This window comes from Cebus imitator, unplaced genomic scaffold (genome assembly GCF_001604975.1).
Source record: "Cebus imitator isolate Cc_AM_T3 unplaced genomic scaffold, Cebus_imitator-1.0 Scaffold497, whole genome shotgun sequence".
Taxonomy (NCBI): Eukaryota; Metazoa; Chordata; class Mammalia; order Primates; family Cebidae; genus Cebus; species Cebus imitator.
In genome coordinates, this window is record NW_016107812.1 from 85158 (window position 1) to 104973 (window position 19816).

Consider the following 19816-nt stretch of genomic DNA (forward strand, 5'->3'; position numbering starts at 1 on the left):
GGGAGCAGCAGGTAAGGGTCCAGGGAAGAGAGCCCACTAGCAGGTGACCCCTCTGTGTCTCTGGCCCCTGGGGTTCTGCATCCTCATCCAGGCTCTCAGTGATCCAAGCAGCATTTGAGATGAATTCTCCTCACTGGCTTTTAGGGCATCCGGCACCCCAGGCTCCCAAGAAAGCACATGCTGACATCAGGCCCTTCCTTGGAAACACCTGTCTTTCCTTAGAGGTGATGTTGCTCCCAGCCTTTGCATTCTATGAAGAATTCTCCTTAAATCTCAAGTTATCATTCTCTGAAGTTAAAATTCGTGGGTAGAGCAGGTTTCACTGGCTCTGGGTGTGTGTTTATTGAACCTTCTGGACTCAGGTTTTCCAAAATCCGCCACCTAGAATAAGAAGCAGGTCATGACTGGATCTCAGAGGTCAAACCCACAGTTAGTCCCAGCCCATCTGACTTGCCTCCTTCACGCCCGACCACACTGAGACATCCTCCCTCCATCTTCTACCTGTGAGCTGCCATCTGCCTCCCCCAGGCACAGAGGACCACAGAGGAGGACTGTCTCACCTCTGTCCTGGGTGAGTCTATTGCCCCCAGGAGTTTGCACCCTGGGTGAGTTTATAGAGCAGCCATTGCAAATGCTAAGAGTGACCGACAGCAGATGTGTTCTTTGTGCAATGAATATTAGAAGTGGGTGTCTATGGGTGAAGGTGCTAGCTTATTGCAAACCATTACAGGCCTTAGAAAAGCATTTCTGTTAGTGATGAGGGGCCTTTCTAATGTATTTTGGGGCCCACCCCCAACCCTGAATGTACAGGCAGAGGAACCCGCAGGCCTGGTGGCCTGTGCCCATGGTCCCCACATAGCCCTCTGTTCAGCCTGTGGATCAGAGGATGCCCGAGCATGGTGCTGACCAGGAAGTCAAGATCCTGCCCCTGGAATTCCCTTTTCCTTCCTCTAGTAAACCCTCCTGGCAGGGCGAAACTGGGTCAGGTTTAAAGAAGGAGAGCAGGACCTTCCCGGGCTTACAGAAGACTTTCATATGGGCCATTCTGTGTTTGCCTCCTAATGAGGAGTTTAGTAAATGTCTGTATATGTGGCAGAATTGGTCCAGAGTTGCCTTATCACAGATGTGTATGTGAACATGTAACTGTCACCACTTCAAATTTTCTGGATGTAACTACTCTCCGCCAGAAATAATCTAACAGTTATCCAAGAACAGATTTATTCAGGTCCTTTAACAACTGTCTCCACTCCAGGAGGCTTTCTGTAAGGCTGTGGCCAGCGACTCAGCCCCCATCTAACAAGCCAGGAGAACACTGCACGTGGAGATGGGATTTTGTTGCTCCAGTGCAGGGAGCTTCTCAGAGACTCCTAAAGAAGTTTCTGGAACTCAGGAAGGAAGGATGGCAGATTTAGTCTCAAGCGAAATTAGCCACAACAGTTGATGGGATGTGACTCCCAGAACTCCAGGCAATGATGCTAGGTCCTTACAATCTCATTTCCAGAGCATCAGAGCTGCCAAGGGCCTGGGTTCCCTAAGGACACCTCGCCTCCCTGGACCTGGGAATAGCTTCACGGTGCCTGGGCTCTGGGCAGGTGCGTGGTGCCGTCCTCACTAGCACACAACCTGGGTCTCCACGGGGCTGCCTTCCTTTACTCCCCCGGTGACCACTCCCTGGGCAGAGGGTCTGCCCGTCACTTCAGCCCCAGGTGCTGCATCGTCGCACTTCATCCATGCTGCCCCTGTGGTCACCCCACCCTGCAGATGAGGAAGCTGAGTCCCAGAAAGCTCAAGGGACTTCCAGGAGCACTCATGGGCACTGTCTCTCTGGGGGTGATGTTGCTCCCAGCCTTTCCATACTATGAAGAACTCTTTAAATCTCAAGCTACCATTCTCTGAAGTTAAAATTGATGAGTAGAGCAGGTTTCACTGGGCAGAGCAGGGGTGGGGCAGGTTTCACCCCCATTCCTCCCCTGACACCTCCCAGACCAGGAGACACTAAGTGCCTCCAAGCAGATGACAGCACCTGTTAGACACCCACAGCATGGGGAGGAGAAACCTCTTGTCCGAGGATGCACTGTGTAAAAGAGAAATGCACAGCAAGTCTGAATGGTACCTCTGCAAAGGTGCGATTCAAACCAGGCTCTCTGGAGAGTGGGATGCTTCTGCGAAGAGAGAGACTGTGCTTTCCAGCATTTCATGCAGAATGGGAAGTCGCTGAGGGGCTCTGACAGATACCCTATCCTGTTCAGAAACCCAGCGAGCTTCCCATACCTGGCTGGTGCTGCCTGGCTTTCAGGCATGAGAGTGGGGAAAAGGCTTAGATTCGAGTCAGACCCTGGGACTCAGGACTGTGGGTGAGCCCAGCAGCCCCAAGCTCCAGACGGGATAAAAGGGAACAAATGCCGTCGAGCTGTTTGAGGAGAACATTCTTCTTCTAATTAGTCCCTCGACTTGTAACAGCACACAGAATGAACGGAGCAGGCCGGGACGGTGCTCTACATAACCACTCTTATTTCAATGTGCGCTCAGACCTGCCTTCTGTAAGTGCTTCGCATTCAGGAAACTTGCACCAAAGCAGAAAAGGCTGGACTTCTCCCGGCCTCACTATTCGGCTGAAATATTGTCTCATCCCGAAGCTGTGAAAATGCCTGACTTCCCTTCTCGTCTCAAGCACTCTCAATGATTCCCTTTCATGTTTCCACTCAGTGGGTCCTCAGATTGGCTGAAACAGGCACCAGCTTCCTAAAGACATTTGAGCTAAAGCTTTTGTTAATTTTCCAAAAAGGAAGGGAAATAATCATTCTAGAACTTGAACACCTGAGCTGGGCCTACCCCCACCAGCTCATTCTCTTCCTGATTCAACTGTGGACCCATCAGCTGCAGTTTCAAAATGGCAGCACAGAGCTCAGACCCCAAAGATTCCCTTCCCTTCCTAACAAGTAATGGAATCCTGATTCCCACCTGCCTGGCGCACAGTAGACCCTATCATCTGTGCATTCATACACTCACGACTGTGATTTACTGGCTGCTTTTGTGTACCAGGCACTGGGCTAACTGCCCAAAAAAGGGCTACAGGGTCATGATATTGGGCTCCATGTCTGACCACATCTGTTTCTGGGAAGAGCAGAGCTGGAGCTGTTCTCAATCCTTCCAGTCCTTATTGCCCAGAGCCTGGGAAAAACCAGCCTTGTGCACCACCCCCACCCCCACACGGGAGCAATGCGTTGGACCAATGTCATGAACATTCAGACGTGATGTGATCTTACCCATGGAAGTCATGGCCATCGGCGCTGGAGGGGGGGTCGAAAAATTCCTGTTTCCTTATCTAATTGCCTCTCTGGAGCAGATGATACTGAAATGATACAGACTGAAAGATGAGAATCTGTAAAAAAAAAAAAAAAAAGGAACAGAAAATTATGTCGGTTTGTTTCAAGTTGCCTTTCAATCATTCTCTTCTTTTTTATCTTGTGTTGAGAATGAACGTAACACTTGACAGATACAGACACTATGTGCTGATACACCATGCGCATGGAGCAAAGGTGAAATAAGATATGGCTCTCCAAAGCGCTTAGAATCTAATCAGATAGATAACACACACACACATACACCACACAAGGGATAATGAAGTGCGTGACAGTGAATGACCTGGGCCGGGTATAGCCCTGCAGTGATGGAGGAGGGCAGTCAGCTGGTCTAAAGACATGAGGAGGAGATTGGAGAAGATGAGATGATCTAGAACTGGGAAAACAGTGAGCACCTGTCGGTGACGCTGGAGTCACAGGCAGTCCCCCTTCTCCTACGACTGAGCCTCGTTTTCCTTGGTGAGCCACCCATCTCATCATTCTATGTGTTTAGCGGTCACTTTCCTGGATCTAAGATGGTCGTGTGATCCACACCTGGCTAACGGCATCATCAAAGTCCTTACCAGAGATAGGCTCAGGGACAGACATGCCGTGCAGCTATGTGTGCCACCCCTGACCAAGGGTCTGCCCGACCCAAGGGCACTGACCCGGGCGGAAGCCTCAGCCTGGCTCCTCCCTGCGGCAGGAGGAAAGTGAGGAGAAGGAAACGTTTCTTCTGGCTGCAGGCCCGGAGCCTCCAAGCTGGAGCCCTCCAGGGGCTTCTGGTGGCAGAGTCAGCTTTGAGAAACCTCTTGAGTGTCAGATTTAATTACCCGGAAAAGAAGCTTCCTGGAGCTTCCCTGGCCTGAAAAACGTGCTTGCTTTAAATGTTAAATGGAACAAGTACATTAGAGAAAGTCAGGAACAGAGGGGAAATGGTACCCAAACGCCAGCAGCATCACACAGTAAAATGTCATCGTGCGTGTTGCCTTGCAGTGTACATGTGTTTTATGACTGCCATCCTGTTTTACCAAAACATGGCAATTTTTCTATCTGCTTGACATGAAAGCATTTTCAATTTTATTGTTTTAACAACAGCATGACTAATGAGTGCCTGTCAGCTCAATGAACTGGTATCACTCCATCTCAGGAAATCATTGGTACATAACTTGATAAATAACTTACCCAGCTTGAAGGCCAGTGGGAGGCTCAGGAGTCCCAGCACAGGGTCTGGAATGGACCAATAGCCGCAGCCATGGTGCAGCGTGAAGAAACTGTCTTCAGGTGCATGGCAGGTACCTGGCAGGTGCACAGAGCTGAGCCCGTGAGATTGCCTCACTGTGAGGACGCTGAGGCCCCCGAGGCCCTGTTCTTGCCTCACCATGAGGATGCTGAGGCCCCTGAGGCCCCCGAGGCCCCTGAGGCCCCCGAGGCCCTGTTCTTGCCTCACCACGAGGACGCTGAGGCCCCCGAGGCCCTGTTCTTGCCTCACCATGAGGCCCCCGAGGCCCTGTTCTTGGAGAATCTGGCCCTGAAGTCCATTGTGAACACACTCCAGGATTTCACAGCCTGGCCCAGTGACAGGCTCTGGAAATACTGCAAATAACCCCTGAGAGCACAGAGGCCTCCCTGCAGAGCAAAGCAGGGCATGAGAATCAGCCAGCGCCCGTTCTTGACAAATACAGACATTAAGCCTTCAGTTCATGAGGGACTCGAATGAGTTTGAGTCCTGCAGAGTCTCTGGGCTTGACCCTCTCTGCAGATTGAGTACAGGACCACCAGAGCATCAGGGCGTAGAAGACAGGCATGGAACAGGACCACATGCTCGCAGCCTTCAGAGCCCTCCCCACTGTGAACACGAGCATTACTACAGAGACCACCCTGAGCTGCTCACATGTGGCTTTTTTTTTTTTTGTCTCCACCTTTTCTGGGAATGTATTCTGTTCTGTCTAAAACACCATCCATCCTGTGTAGCAAGGAAAATGTTAGACCCTCTCAAGTCCTACCTAGATTTAAAATATGGAATTGTAATAAAGAGGAAAATGAAATGCAGAGATTCCCAGCAAGATGCTAAAATCTCTGGAGCTAAAACCTGAGCCGTCTGTGTAATAAGCCAGCTTAGTGCCAGATAACAACATGTGCATAGCCCATACACATTTCCCAAGCTCTAGCCATGGAGATTAAAGGTAAAGACGGAAAAGAACATTCTTTCACACCAGGATTTCATGACCATGAATTTTCCTATCTTCCTAATTTGGGGTCTCCAGACACTCTGAAAGATAATTTTAGTAAGGATGAAAGGCCAGGTCAGAATGTTAATGGCCTGTGTGTCTGGGAGGCCAGACTGTGAGGCAAGACTCCCTGGTTCAAATCCAGGCTCTACCACTCCACAGCTGGGTAATGTTGGGATGAGTGAGTTTACCTCTCTGAGGTTCATTTATAAAATGGGAATATCGAACTTTTCAGAGGGATAATTTATAAAACGGGAATGACAACAGTCCTTACTGCAAATCATTACTGAGAAAATGAAATAAGTTATTTATCATTCTTGGTTCACAATGTGAACTCAATTAATGTTAGTGGAAGGATGATGAAGGAGAAAAAATTTTATCACAGATATAGTATTTAAGACAAATAACTCTTAAGATCCCTATTCGTGTCTGGTGGTTTGATGAATTTATTCATTCAACAAGTGATTATTAGAAAGATTAAATAAGATGATGCATGCAAAGTTCTTAACTTAGCATCCTCTAAATTAAAGTGCCCAATAGATGTTCATTGTGAATACGGTAATGGTTATAATAATTATGGTGGTGATGATGATGGTGATGGTACTAGTGGTGATGTTGGTGATGATGATCATGATAGAATGATGATTATGGTGGTGATTACGGTAATGATGCTTCTTGTGATGATGGTGATGATGGTGGTAGTGATGTTGGTGCTGATTATCATGATAGTGTGGATGATGGTAGTGATGGTGGTGGTAATGATGGCGATGGTGATGATGGTGATAATGATGATGTGGTGGTGATGGTGATGATGTGATGGTGGTGGTGACAATGATGATGGTAGTGATGGTGATGATGGTAATGATGGTGGTGGTGGTGGTGATTATCGTGATAGTGAGGATGATGAAACTGATGGTGGCAATGATGGTGGTGATGACAATGGTGATGATCATAGTGGTGGTGGTGATGATGGTGATGATGTGATGGTGATGATGGTGATGGTGATGGTGGAGGTGGTGATGGTGGTGGTGGTGATGATGATGGTGATGGTGGTGGTGACAATGATGATGGTTGTGTTGGTGATGATGGTTAATGATGGTGGTGGTGGTGGTGATGTTGGTGATGATGACCATGATAGTGAGGAGGATGATGATGGTGGTGGTGATGGTGATGGTGGAGATGGTGATGGTGGTGATGGTGATGGTGATGGTGGAGGTGGTCATGGTGGTGGTGGTGATGATGGTGATGGTGGTGGTGACAATGATGATGGTAGTGATGGTGATGATGGTTAATGATGGTGGTGGTGGTGATGTTGGCGATGATGACCATGATAGTGAGGAGGATGATGATGGTGGTGGTGATGATGATGGGGTGACAATAATGATGGTGATGCTGGTGATGGTGATGATGCTGGTGATTGTGATGATGTGATTGAGGAGGAGGACAGATAAGAATGAGGAGAATCCAACAGATACATCTAAAATAAGTAACTATTTGTGTGACCCTCCTAATCACAGCTGGATTTAGATAAATTTGTCCATATTTATCAAGAACTCACTAAGGACCAGGTGCTGTGCTAGGAATTTTTTCAACAGAGAGGTGTCCACATGTGCACAATAACTCAGGCATAAGAGTCTTCTCTGTGGCCTTGATGGTGGCAGCAAAATAGCAGAACCATCCAAATACCCATCAGTAGGAAAGTGGTAGAGACTGGGAGACTCTACTGCATTCACAGCTGCCACATTCCCTCAGATCCCAAAGGCAACACCAGAAGCTCCTCTGACATTTCTTCTCCTGCATCTCCCACTGCGTCTAGTGAGGCCAATGGGCAGGGACCAGAGGGTCCGCCTAAGGACAGGGTGGGCCCCACTGTCTGCTTTCTCTGAAAAAAAGCTACAGGAGCCACAAAATCTGGGTAAATGAGTGGGTGGGGGTTTTAAGATGGAAAAAGTTCCCAGATAGGAGGATAAGGAGAGGGGTAGCAGGATGGAGAAGACAGTGAGTGGGAAGAGCCTGGGCTTTGGGGCCAGATGACACCCAGCTCTATTCCTGGGGCCACCCAGGCCAGCTGTGCAGCCTCAGAACACTGGCCGAACCTCTCTGGGCCTCCACAGTCTCACTGTGGAAAAATGATGAGTGCCTTCCTCATTAGGATGTGTGGGTGGCCGCACATATGTAAGCGAAGACATTTGATGTATGATGCTAGTTTGTATCATAACATTTACTGTTATTACCCAATTCAGATCCACACCCACTTTACTACCAGTTTCTGAACTGTGAGATGATTAACAAGGTTGGGTATAAAATTTGGGGATCCTCGTCCCATTTTATTGAAAATATACTTCTTGGAGTTTAAGCTTTCTCCCTCCAGTAAACACAGAAACTTTTCAGAGTGGTCAGACTGTGCTTTCTTCTTTGGGGCTTTTTGTGTAATGAGTGGAGCCTCCTTGTATTAGCCCATTTCCATGCTGCTGATAAAAACATACATGAGACTGGATAATTTCTAAAGAAAAGAGGTTTAATGGACTCATGGTTCCATGTGGCTGGGAAGCCTCACAATCATGGCGGAAGGTGAAAGGCACGTCTTACATGGCAGCAGACAAGAAAGAATAAGAACCAAGCAAAAGGGGTTTTCCCCTTATAAAACCCTCAGATCTCGTGAGACTTACTACCACAAGAACAGTATGTGGAAAACCATCCCTGTGATTCAGTTTTCTCCACTGGGTCCCTCCCACAACATGTGGGAATTATGGGAGCTACAATTTAAGATGAGACTTGGGTGAAGCACAGCCAAACCATATCACTCCTGAATCCACATGAAAGACATGAAGTGTGCACAAGGGAAAAGGAAGTGTTGAAGCCAGTGAGCTGCTGGGGTTACACGTTACTGCAGCACCGCACAGCCTATTCTGACTAATACCTCTCCCATTTGTTGACATTGTGCAGTTAAGCCTCCTGGAACTAAGATGTGGCCTCAGACAAAGGTGGGATCCAAATTGACTGTGATTAATTCCACCTTCCAATTAAAGATGAGCTCCCACAAGAAATCAGTCAGCATCGCAAAAAGAAAAACAAAGTGAATCCCTTTCTTCCATTTCCAGGTTCTGTGATCTGGGACTCATTGGTATTTAAATTCTCAAATGCTTATCCTTAGCTCCACTCCTAGCTTCCTCATGGGCTTCTGCAGGAAGGAGTGTATTTGTCATTCACCGCTGCTCACTGCACTTTCTTGACAGGGCCACAGCATCTGACAGAAAATCAGGGGAAGGTGACCATTTGGCACCACTCCCACCAACTTCAGATTGCTTGAAGGCTGGATTAAGGCCAGGGTGAAAACTACGGGAAGAAGACGCTCTCCTCCAGGGGCCCTCCCTGCAGCGGGGCTTTGTCGTGCTCTGGGTGAACCTCCAACTCTTAAATTAAAAACTCATGGTTGAGGGAGCCCAGCTGCCTGCAGACCATCTGACTTTGGTTCGTAGCCAGCTCCAACCCAGGTGGAGTGAAAGATGGAGTTCTTGGGCTCCTGATGAAATTAATTAAGAGAAAGCTGACAGGGAGATAGATGGAGGTTGCAGTACTCACAGAACCAGCCAATGATCCATTTGTAGGGAGCTTGTGTTGGAGGCCACAAGCTCAGTCTCCTACCAGGGCTGCTTTGGTGACACAAAGTCCTCAGAACTAGCCAAGGGCTGTCAAAAACGAATGGAGCCCAGGGTGCGAGCCTTATTGCTTACCTGGAGAAATCACATGGTAAGTGTTGACATCTGGTCCAGGTTCTTCTTAAACACTGTGCAAGCCAAATCCAGCAGGTCCAGGCTGGACTGGGATGACAGGTCACTGCCTTGTGGCCCTGTCTGACAAGCTACAAGAACCTGTGCCCCTGACCACAGAGATCAGGATGAGGTGAGCTCCATGGAAGCTTCCAGCTCAATCAGCTGAATTTACTGCTGCTTTTGGGCTGTGTGCTGTGTGTGCATGTGTACGTGCATCTGTGTGTATCTGTGTTTGTGCATGTGTGCACACCTGTGGTGCATCTGTATGTCCACGTGTGCATGTGTGTGCATCTGTGTATGTATGTGCATCCATGTGTGCATATGCATGCATGTGTGTGCATCTGTATGTACATGTGTGCACCTGTGTGCATCTGTGCACCTATGTGCATCTGTGTGCATCTATGTGTGCCTGTGTGCATCTGTGTGTGCATCCATGTGTGCCTGTGTGCATGTGTGCTTCTGTATATGCATGCATGTACATCCATGTGTGCTGTATGTGCATGTGTGCACCTGTGTGTGCATGTGTGCACTCATATGCATGTGTGTGTGTGTGTGACTCTACATGTGCATGTGTGTTTACATCTGTGTGTGCATGTGTGTGCATCTGTATGTGCACATGTGCACCTGTGTGCATCCATGTGTGCACCTGTGTGCATCCAAGTGTGCCTGTGTGCATGAGTGTGCATGTGTGCTTCTACATGTGCATGTGTGTACATCCATGTGTGCTGTATGTGCGTGTGTGCATCTGTATGTGCATGTGTGCACCTGTGCGTGTGTGCACCTATGTATGCATGTGTGTGCATGTGTGCATCTGCGTGTGCATGTGTGTACAGCTGTGTGTGCATGTGTGTGCATCTGTATGTGCACGTGTGCACCTGCATGCATCTGTGTGTCTGTGTGCATGTGTGCCTCTGCATGTGCATATGTGTACATCCATGTGTGCTGCATGTGCATGTGTGCATCTGTATGTGCATGTGTGCACCTGTGTGTGCATGTGTATGCACCCATATGAGTGTGTGTGTGCATCTATGTGTGCATGTGTGTACATCATGTGTGCATGTGTGTGCATCTGTGTGTGCACATGTGCACCTATGTGCACACGTGTGCATCTGCATGTGTATCCATGTGTGCCCGTGTGCATCTGTGTGTGCATCAGTGTGTGCATCAGTGTGTGCACATGTGTGCATTTGTGTGTGTGTGCATCTCTATGTACATCTGTGCTTACACACATGCACATGTTCTCTACCCATATCTCAAAGAGGGGGCCAGAGGCTGCCACACAGAAGGCCTCATGCAGAGCAGGCCACAGAGGAAGGAACATCAGGCCCGATTCCTCTGCATCCCCACAGCGTTTTTTCTGGGAATTCTAACCCAAACTGAAGCCCTTCAGCCTCACTGCATTTATCTACTTGCCCCAGGAAGCTCCAGTTCGAGCCATACACTACCCACGCCCCTCCAGAGTTCAGTGGCCACACAGCCTCACCCCATTTTCAATGCATCTGAGCTGCCCAGGGCTGTGCTACAGTCAACCCCAGTAACTGTAATCAATGGGCCTGGCTGGGGATGTGCTGGAGTAGCAGCGGGCAGGGGAATGGGAGGAAGCCCGTGGGGTGGGACCCTTTCCTAGAAGAGCCACTGCTTTCCCAGGCCTTGTTTAGAGGGTCCCCATTTACAGGGCTCTCCACCAAGAAAATGATCACCTGGATTTAACCAACGCCCTAAGAGGCTGCTGTCCCCGTTGCCTTCATGAGTGTCATCATTCATGAAACGTCTTCTTTATGCACAGGTATTTAAGCTGTGGGCTTTGGAAACCGGAGCGTCACCGACAGAAGCAGGGCTGGTCAGCAACCTGCTGGGTGCTGGGTCCAGCTCTCGAATAGCTTTGCCTGCACTCAGCAGTGCCTCAATCATTGTTTATGTCCATGCCCTCAGGCAGGTCAGGCATTGCTCCCACTCCCCCTGTGTCTCCTTTTACCCAGCCACTTCCCAGCTGTATGTTCCCTGTTGGTCTCAGAGGACAGGTGGGTTTGCAGCCCCTGGGGGCAGTAGAGAGCCCTGTAACCTCCTGGCTCTTATGAAACTGTTGCAAACCATGTCGCAAACCCCATTTGTCAGGAGCACATGTATTGCCACAAGAAGGATTCAAATGTTCAATAAAATATGCAAAAGTTTTCAAAATAAGGTAATTCAGCACGACACAGAGACAGTTCATCCACCTGCATGCACACCCCCTCCTGCTTTTAGTAGCTGACAAACATACCAAGCTGTAGCTGCACCCCTGGCTCTCACCAGGGACTACATTTCCCAGCATTCCTTGGAGAGACTACATTTCCTAGCATTCCTTGGAGAGACTACATTTCCTAGCATTCCTTGCAGCTAGGTCTGGTCCAGTGCTGGGATTGGGCTAAGGAAGCAGCAGCAAAATGATGTGAGCAAATTCCAGCCCACAGATTTCTAAGGGAGCTCCTTCCTTGCTCACTTGCTCTTCCCCAACTCTCTGAACACATGGTGCAGGGAAGCAGCTTTGGCCAGCTGATGAGAACAGACTCGGGGGCATGGCAGAGACTTCAATCTATGACATGATTCTCCCATCTCTCTCCTTCTCCTCAGGCCTTGCTATTCCCTATGACACAACAGTATTGAAACTAGGCCAATCAGTAGCACTACAGTGGCCTCTAAGTGTTCAAATGAAGGGAAGGGTCGCACATTTCTCACCTTAAATCAAAACTAGACGTGATTCAGCTGAGTGGGGAAGGCATGTGGAAAGTCAAAATGGGCCAAAGGCCAGGTCTCACTCCAAACAGCTTGCCAAGTAGTAAGTGCAAAGGAAAGGTTCTTGAAGGAAATTGAAAGTGCCTCTCTAGTAACACATGAATAAGAAAGTAAAAAGCCCTACTGCTGATACGGAGAAGGGTTTAGTGGTCTGGATAGAAGATCAAACCGGCCACAACATTCCTTTAAGCCAAAGCCCAATCCAGAGCAAGGCCCTAACTCTCTTCAATTCTGTGAAGGTTAAGAGAGGTGAGGAAGCTGTAGAGGAAAAGCTGTAAGCTAGCAAAGGTTGGTTTATGAGGTTTAAGGAAAGACACCATCCCCATAGGATAAAAGTGCAAGGTGAAGCAATGAGTGCTGATGGAGAAGCTACAGCAAAATATCCAGATCTAGTTAAGGCCATTGATGGTGGTGGCACTAAACAACAGATTTTCAGTGTAGACAAAACAGTCTTCCATTAGAAGAAGATGCCATCTAGGACTTTCATCACTGGGGAAGAGAAGTCAATGCCTGGCTTCAAAGCATCAAAGGACAGGCTGACTCTTAATAGGGGCTAATCCAGCTGGTGACTTTAAGTTGAAACCAATGCCCATTTAGCAGTCCCCAAATCCTAGGGCCCTTAAGAATGATGCTAAATCTACTCTTCCTGTGCTCTGTAAATGGAACACTAAAGCCTGGATGGCAGCATATCTGTTTACAGCATGGTGTATTAAATATTTTAAGCCCACTGTTGAGATCTACTGCTCAGAAGAAAAGAGGTTTTCAAAGTAGCACTGCTCATTGACAGTGCACCTTTGAAGATGGAGCACTGATGGAGATGTACAAGAAGATTAATGCCTGTTAACACAACATCCACTTTGCAGCCCATGGATCAAGGAGTAATTTTTACTTTCAAGCCTTACTTGACCAGCCTGGGTGACACAGGAAGACCCCCATCTCTATTAAAAAAAATTTTAGAAATTAGCCAGGCATGATGGCATGTTCCTGTGGTCCCAGCTACTTGGGAGGCTGAGGTGAGAGCATGGCTTGAGCCCAGGAGTTCAAGGCTACAGTGAACCATGATTACACAACACTGCACTCCAACCTGGGCAACAGAATGAGACCCTGTCTCAAAGAAAGAAAAAGGGAAATGCTTATTGTAAGCTATAACTGCCATAGTCATCAATAGTGATTCTTCTGAAGAATGTGGGCAAAGTACATTGAAAACCTCTGGAAAGGATTCACCACTCCAGAGGCCATTAAGAACATTCATGATTCATGAGAGCATCGAATAACAACATTAACAGGAGTTTGGAAGAAGCTGATTCCAACCCCCATGGATGACTTTGAGGGGCTCAAGACTTCAGTGGAGAAAGTCACTGCAGATGTGGTGGAAATAGCAAGAGAACTAGAATTAGAATGGAGCCGACGATGGGACTGAATCACTGCACTCTCAACCTGGACAGATGGGGAGCTGTTTCTTACGAATGGGCAAAGAAGCTGGTTGCCTGAGATGAAATCTACTCCTGGTGAAGATGCTGTGAACGTTGTTGAAATGACACTAAAGGATATAGAATACTTCATAGACTCAGTTTATAAAGCAGTGGCATGGTTTGACTGGATTAACTCCAATTTTGAAAGAAGTTCTGCTGTGGGTAAAATGCTATCAAACAGAGAACTGTGGATAAAATGCTATGAATCACATGCTACAGAGCAATCTTTCATGAAAGGAAGAATCAAACAATGCGGCAAACTTCACTGTTGTCTTATTTTAAGACGTTGCCACAGCCAGCCTCACCCTGAGCAACCACCACTCTCAACAGTCAGCAGCAGTCAGCAGCTGTTCACATTGAGCCAAGACCCTCCACCAGCAAAAAGATCAGGACTCACAGAAGGTTCAGATGAACCTTAGCATTTTCTAGGAATAAAGTCTTTTTAATTAAGTTGTGCATTTTTAGACATGATGCTATTGCACACTTAATAGCCTACAGTATCTTGAAAATGTAATTTTTATGTTCACTTGGAAAACAAAATATTCATGTGACTTGCTTTATTGCAGTATTCGCTTTACTGTGGTGGTCTGAAACTGAACCCGCAATATCCCCGAGGTATACTGGCCTCAGTTTCTTGAAACATTCTTTGGGGTCACTAAAGTGTGTTCTGTTTGCTCATTAAAAGCAGATATCAAATGTGCACAGTTCATCTGTTGACCCAGCACCCCCTGGTTCCGTGTCTTTTAGGAGCAGCTGCCCCTTTCCTTTGGGGAGCAGCCTCTCCCTACCCCAGAGGCTCTGGTGAGAACCAACCATTACAATCATTCTTTCTTTTTTGCCACAGAGGTTTACCCTAAGGCACAGCACTCAAAGATTAACAATCAGAGCCTTCCCTGGGATTTAGACACAGAAGTCTAAAAGCCCTTCCCTGGGATTTAGACACAGGGCTCTGGGAGAACGGGACCAATCAGAGCCCTTCCCTGGGATCTAGACACAGGGCTCTGGGAGAATGGGACCAATCAGAGCCTTCCCTGGGACTTAGACACAGGGTTCTGGAGGAAAGATGCTCTGCCAGGCTCCTGGGGCCACCAGCTGAGATTATGAACTCCTGGGGCTGCTGCGGACCTGCCTCCCCTCCTGCTGCCAGCATGCAGTGGGACCTCACCCACAGTGTGGGCTTGGACAGGCAGCGTCAGCATCCTGGGACCCACCCGGAACTCCTGAACCAAAATCTGCAGTGTAAGGAATCCCCGGTGATGGTTCACACCAGAGCCTGAGAAGCGTCCAGCAGGAGAGCATGAGGCCAGTGCATGCCCCGTCCATTCCACGGTGCATCCAGGAACTTCTCAGATGCTCCCAAGTCAGAGGTGGGGTGCCCTGTGAGGGAGGCTGGCCCTCCTCTGCTAATTGTGCCCCGAGATGCTCTGGAGAAGGAATTCGGCCAACACACTGGGATTCCCACATATAATCCCATTCGCAAGGCCATGAGGGCGGGCGTGCAGCTTGAGAAGGTGCCCTTCATTTATTTGTCTTTGGAATGAATCCTGAGCCCCTTTCTGGAAGGCATCCCAGCTGGCTTCTCAATATTTTGTCTGTTGCAGGGCAGACTGAATCAGCCAGCCGCCGGCCTCTTTGGAAGTTCCCCAGACCTTTGTCACTGAAGGATGTCCATAAGGGACTCCCACCCTGGCCCTCTGCTCCTTTTGCTCTCTCCCATCCACTCCTCCTGACTTTGCTTTGAGAGAAGTCACCTTCCTCTCCTGGACACACCCAGGAACTGTCCATCACAGCAACCCCTGCCCACAGCCAAGCAGTGGATGTGTGACTTGGGCTGGCCACTCACCCCCTGGAATCTGATGCCAGAGCAGAGGTACCCCAAACTGAGGAGCATGGAGGTCAGTAATTCCAGGGATCTCCCTATTCAGGAGTGTTTGGCCCCCAGTATTTCATTATCTTTTTTTTTTTTTTAAATAAAGACAGGGTCTCGCTGTGTTACCCAGGCTGGAGTGCAGTGGTATAATCACAGCTCACTGCAGCTTCAACCTCCCGGACTCAAGTGATCCTCACAACTCAGTCTCCTGAGTAGCTGGGACTATAGACACACAGCACCATGCCTGGCTATTTATTTTATTTTATAGAGATGGTATCTTGCTGTGTTGCCCAGACTGGCCTCAAACTCCTGGCCTCAAGCAATCCTCCTGCCTCAGTCTCCCAAACCGTTGGGGTCACAGGCAAAAGCCACCATGTCCATCTTTCTTTATGGCTGGAAAGTATTTCATTGTATGTACATACTATCTTCCCCCTTTATCTGCAGGGGATAAGTTCCAAGACCCCCAGTGGATGCCTGAAACCACAGATAGTACTGAACCTGTTTTTTCCTATATATACATAACTATGATAAAGTTTATCATCTAAGCAAGGTAAGAGATTAACAGCAATAACCGGTATTAGAGTAATAACAATGTACTGTTCATAATATCACAGAAAGTAGATTCATTCTTACTGTAGACCCTGGCAACCTCATTATATGACTGTTTTTCTTTCCTCGTTGAGTGGAGAACTTTCACTTTTTTACTTAAAGGAAGCACTTTATGGCTTTCTTGGACATGTGCAAATTGCCAGCACCACTAGCCTTGTGTTCTGGCCATTATTAAGTAAAAAAGCTTCCTTACACACAAGCACTGAGGACACAAGTACAGCGACACCCAGACAGTAGGTCTGATGACCAAAGCAGCTACTAAGTGGCCAGTAGGCAGGCAGAGTATACAGCATGGGTACGCTGGACAGAGAGATGACTCATACCCAGGTGGGATGGCAAGAAGGTTCATCCTCCTACTCATAATGGCGTGCAATTTGAAATGTATGACTTGTTTATTTCTGAAATTTTCTTTTTAATATTTTTGGACTGTGATTGACCATGAGTAACCAAAACCACCTCAGAAAGCAAACCTCAGATAAGGAGGGGCTCCTGTGCTACATTCGCTAAGCCATTTGTTATTTGATGGACATGTGGGTTGTCTCCAGCTTTTGACTATTATGCGTAAAGCTGCCATGAAGGCTGGTGTACAAGTTTTTTGTGTGCATACGTTTTGCTTCTTCTTGGGTATGTAACCAGGAGTGGAGTTGCTGTGTGGTGTGGTGACTCTATGTTTAACCATTTGAGGAACTGCCAAACTGTTCTCCAATGTGGCTGCACCATCTTCCACCCCCACCACTGGTGATAAGGATTCGGATTTCCCCACATCCTCGGAAACACTTGTTATTATCTGACTCTCATCATAGGCATTTTAGTGTGTGTGAAGTGGCGTCTTACTGTGGTTCTGATTTGTACTCCCCTGATGACTAATGATGCCAATCATTCTTCACGTGCTTAGTGTGTATTTAATGTGGTAATGTGTATATTTTCCTTGGGGAAATGACTATGCATATCCTTTGCCCATTTGGGGGGGATTTATTTTTTTATTATACTTTAAGTTCTGGGGTACATGTGCAGAATGTGCAGGTTTGTTACATAGGTATACACATGCCATGGTGGTTTGCTGCACCCATCAACTCATGATCTACATTAGGTATTTCTCTAATGCTATCCCTCCCCTAGCCCGCCCACCCCACAAAAGGCCCCAGTGTGTGATGTTGTCCTCCCTTTTTTCATGTGTTCTCATTGTTCAACACCCACTTATGAGTGAGAACATGCAGTGTTTGGTTTTCTGTTCTTGTGTCAGTTTGCTGAGAATGATGGTTTCCAATTTCATCCATGTCCCTGCAAAGGACACGAACTCATCCTCTTTTATGACTGCGTAGTATTCCATGGTATATATGTGCCACATTTTCTTTCACTGATGGGCAATTCATGTTGGTTACAATTCTTTGCTATTGTGAGCAGTGCTGCAATAAACATATGTGTGCATGAGTATTTATAGTAGAATGATTTATAATCCTTTGGGTATATACCCAGTGATAGGATTGCTGGGTCAAATGATGTTCTTGGTTCTAGATCCTTGAGGAATCACCACACTGTCTTCCACAATGGTTGGACTAATTTACACTCCCACCAACAGTGTAAAAGCAGTCCTATTTCTCCACATCCTCTCCAGCATCTGTTGTTTCCTGACTTTTTAATGACCACCATTCTAACTGGCATGAGATGTTATCTCATTGTGATTTGATTTGCATTTCTCTAACGACCATCATCTAATGATGATAAGCTTTTTCATATGTTTGTTGGCTGCATAAATGTCTTCTTTTGTGTCTGTTCATAGCATTTGCCCACTTTTTTATGGAGTTGTTTTTTTTTCTTGTAAATTTGTGTAAATTCTTTGTAGATTCTGGATATTAGCCCTTTGTCAAACAGATAGATTGCAAAAATTTTTTGCCCATTCTGTAAGTTAGTTGCCTGTTCACCCTAATGATAGTTTCTTTTGCTGTGCAGAAGCTCTTTAGTTTAAGTAGGTCCCATTTGTTAATTTTGGCTTTTGTTGCCATTGCTTTTGGTGTTTTAGTCATGAAGTCTTTGCCCATGCCTATGTCCTGAATGGTATTGCCCATGCCTATGTCCTGAATGGTATTGCCCATGCCTATGTCCTGAAGGTTTCCTTCTAGGGTTATTAATGGTTTTAGTTCTTACATTTAAGTCTTTAATCCATCTTGAGTTAATTTTTGTATAAGGTGTAAGAAAGGGGTCCAGTTTCAGTTTTCTGCATATGGCTAGCCAGTTTTCCCAACACCACTTATTGAATAGGGAATCCTTTCCCCATTGCTTGTTTTTGTCCAGTTGTCAAAGATCAAGTGGTTGTAGATGTGTGGTGTTATTTCTGAGGCCTTTCTTCTGTTCCATTGGTCTATATATCTATTTTGGTACCAGTACCATGCTGTTTTGGTTACTGTAGTCTTGTAATATAGTTTGAAGTCGGGTAGTGTGATGCCTCCAGCTTTGCTCTTTTTGCTTAGGATTGTCTTGGCTATACAGATTTTTTGGTTCCATATGAAATTTAAAGTAGTTTTTTCTAATTCTGTGAAGAAAGTCAATGGCAGCTTGATGGGGATAGCATTGAATCTATAAATTACTTTGGGCAGTATGGCCATTTTCACATTATTGATTCTTCCTATTCATGAGCATGGAATGTTTTCCCATTTGTTTGTGTCATCTCTTATTTCATTGATTAGTGGTTTGTAGTTATGCTTGAAGAGGTCCTTCACATCCCTTGTAAGTTGTATTCCTAGGTATTTTATTCTCTTTGTAGCAATTGTGAATGGGAGTTCACTCATGATTTGGCTCTTTGTTTATCTATTATTGGTGTATAGGAATGCTTGTGATATTTGCACATTGATTTTGTATCCTGAGACTTTGCTGAAGTTGCTTATCAGCTTAAGGAGATTTGGGGCTGAGATGATGGGGTTTTCTAAATATACAATCATGTTATCTGAAAACAGAGACCATTTGACTTCCTCTCTTCCTATTTGAATACCCTTTATTTCTTTCTCTTGCCTGATTGCCCTGGGCAGAACTTCCAATACTATGTTGAATGGGAATAGTGAGAGAGGGCATCCTTGTCTATGCTGGTTTTCAAAGGGAATGCTTCCAGCTTTTGCCCATTCAGTATGACATTGGCTGTGGGTTTATCATAAATAGCTCTTATTATTTTGAGATACATTCCATCAATATTTAGTTTCTTGAGAGTTTTTAGCATGAAGGGGTGTTGAATTTTATCAAAGGCCTTTTCTCTATCTATTGAGATAATCATGTGGTTTTTCTCTTTGGCTCTGATTATGTGATGGATTACATTTATTGTTTTGTGTGTGTTGAATCAGCCTTGCATCCCAGGGATGAAGTCAACTTGATTGCGGTGGATAAACTTTTTGATGTGCTGCTGGGTTCGGTTTGCTAGTGTTTTACTGAGGATTTTCACATTGATGTTCAACAGGGATATTGGCCTGAAATTTTCTTTTTTTGTTGTGTCTCTGCCAGGTTTTGGTGTGAGGATGCTGGCCTCATAAAATGAGTTAAGGAGGAGTCTCTCTTTTTCTATTGTTTGAAATAGTTTCAGAGGGAATGGTATCAGCTTCTCTTTGTACCTCTGGTAGAATTTGGCTGTGAATCCATCCAGTCCTGGGCTTTTTTTTTTGATAGGCTATTAATTACTGCCTCAATTTCAGAACTTAGTTATTGGTCTACTCAGGGATTCAACTTCTTCCTGGTTTAGACTTGAGAGGGTGTATGTGCCCAGGAA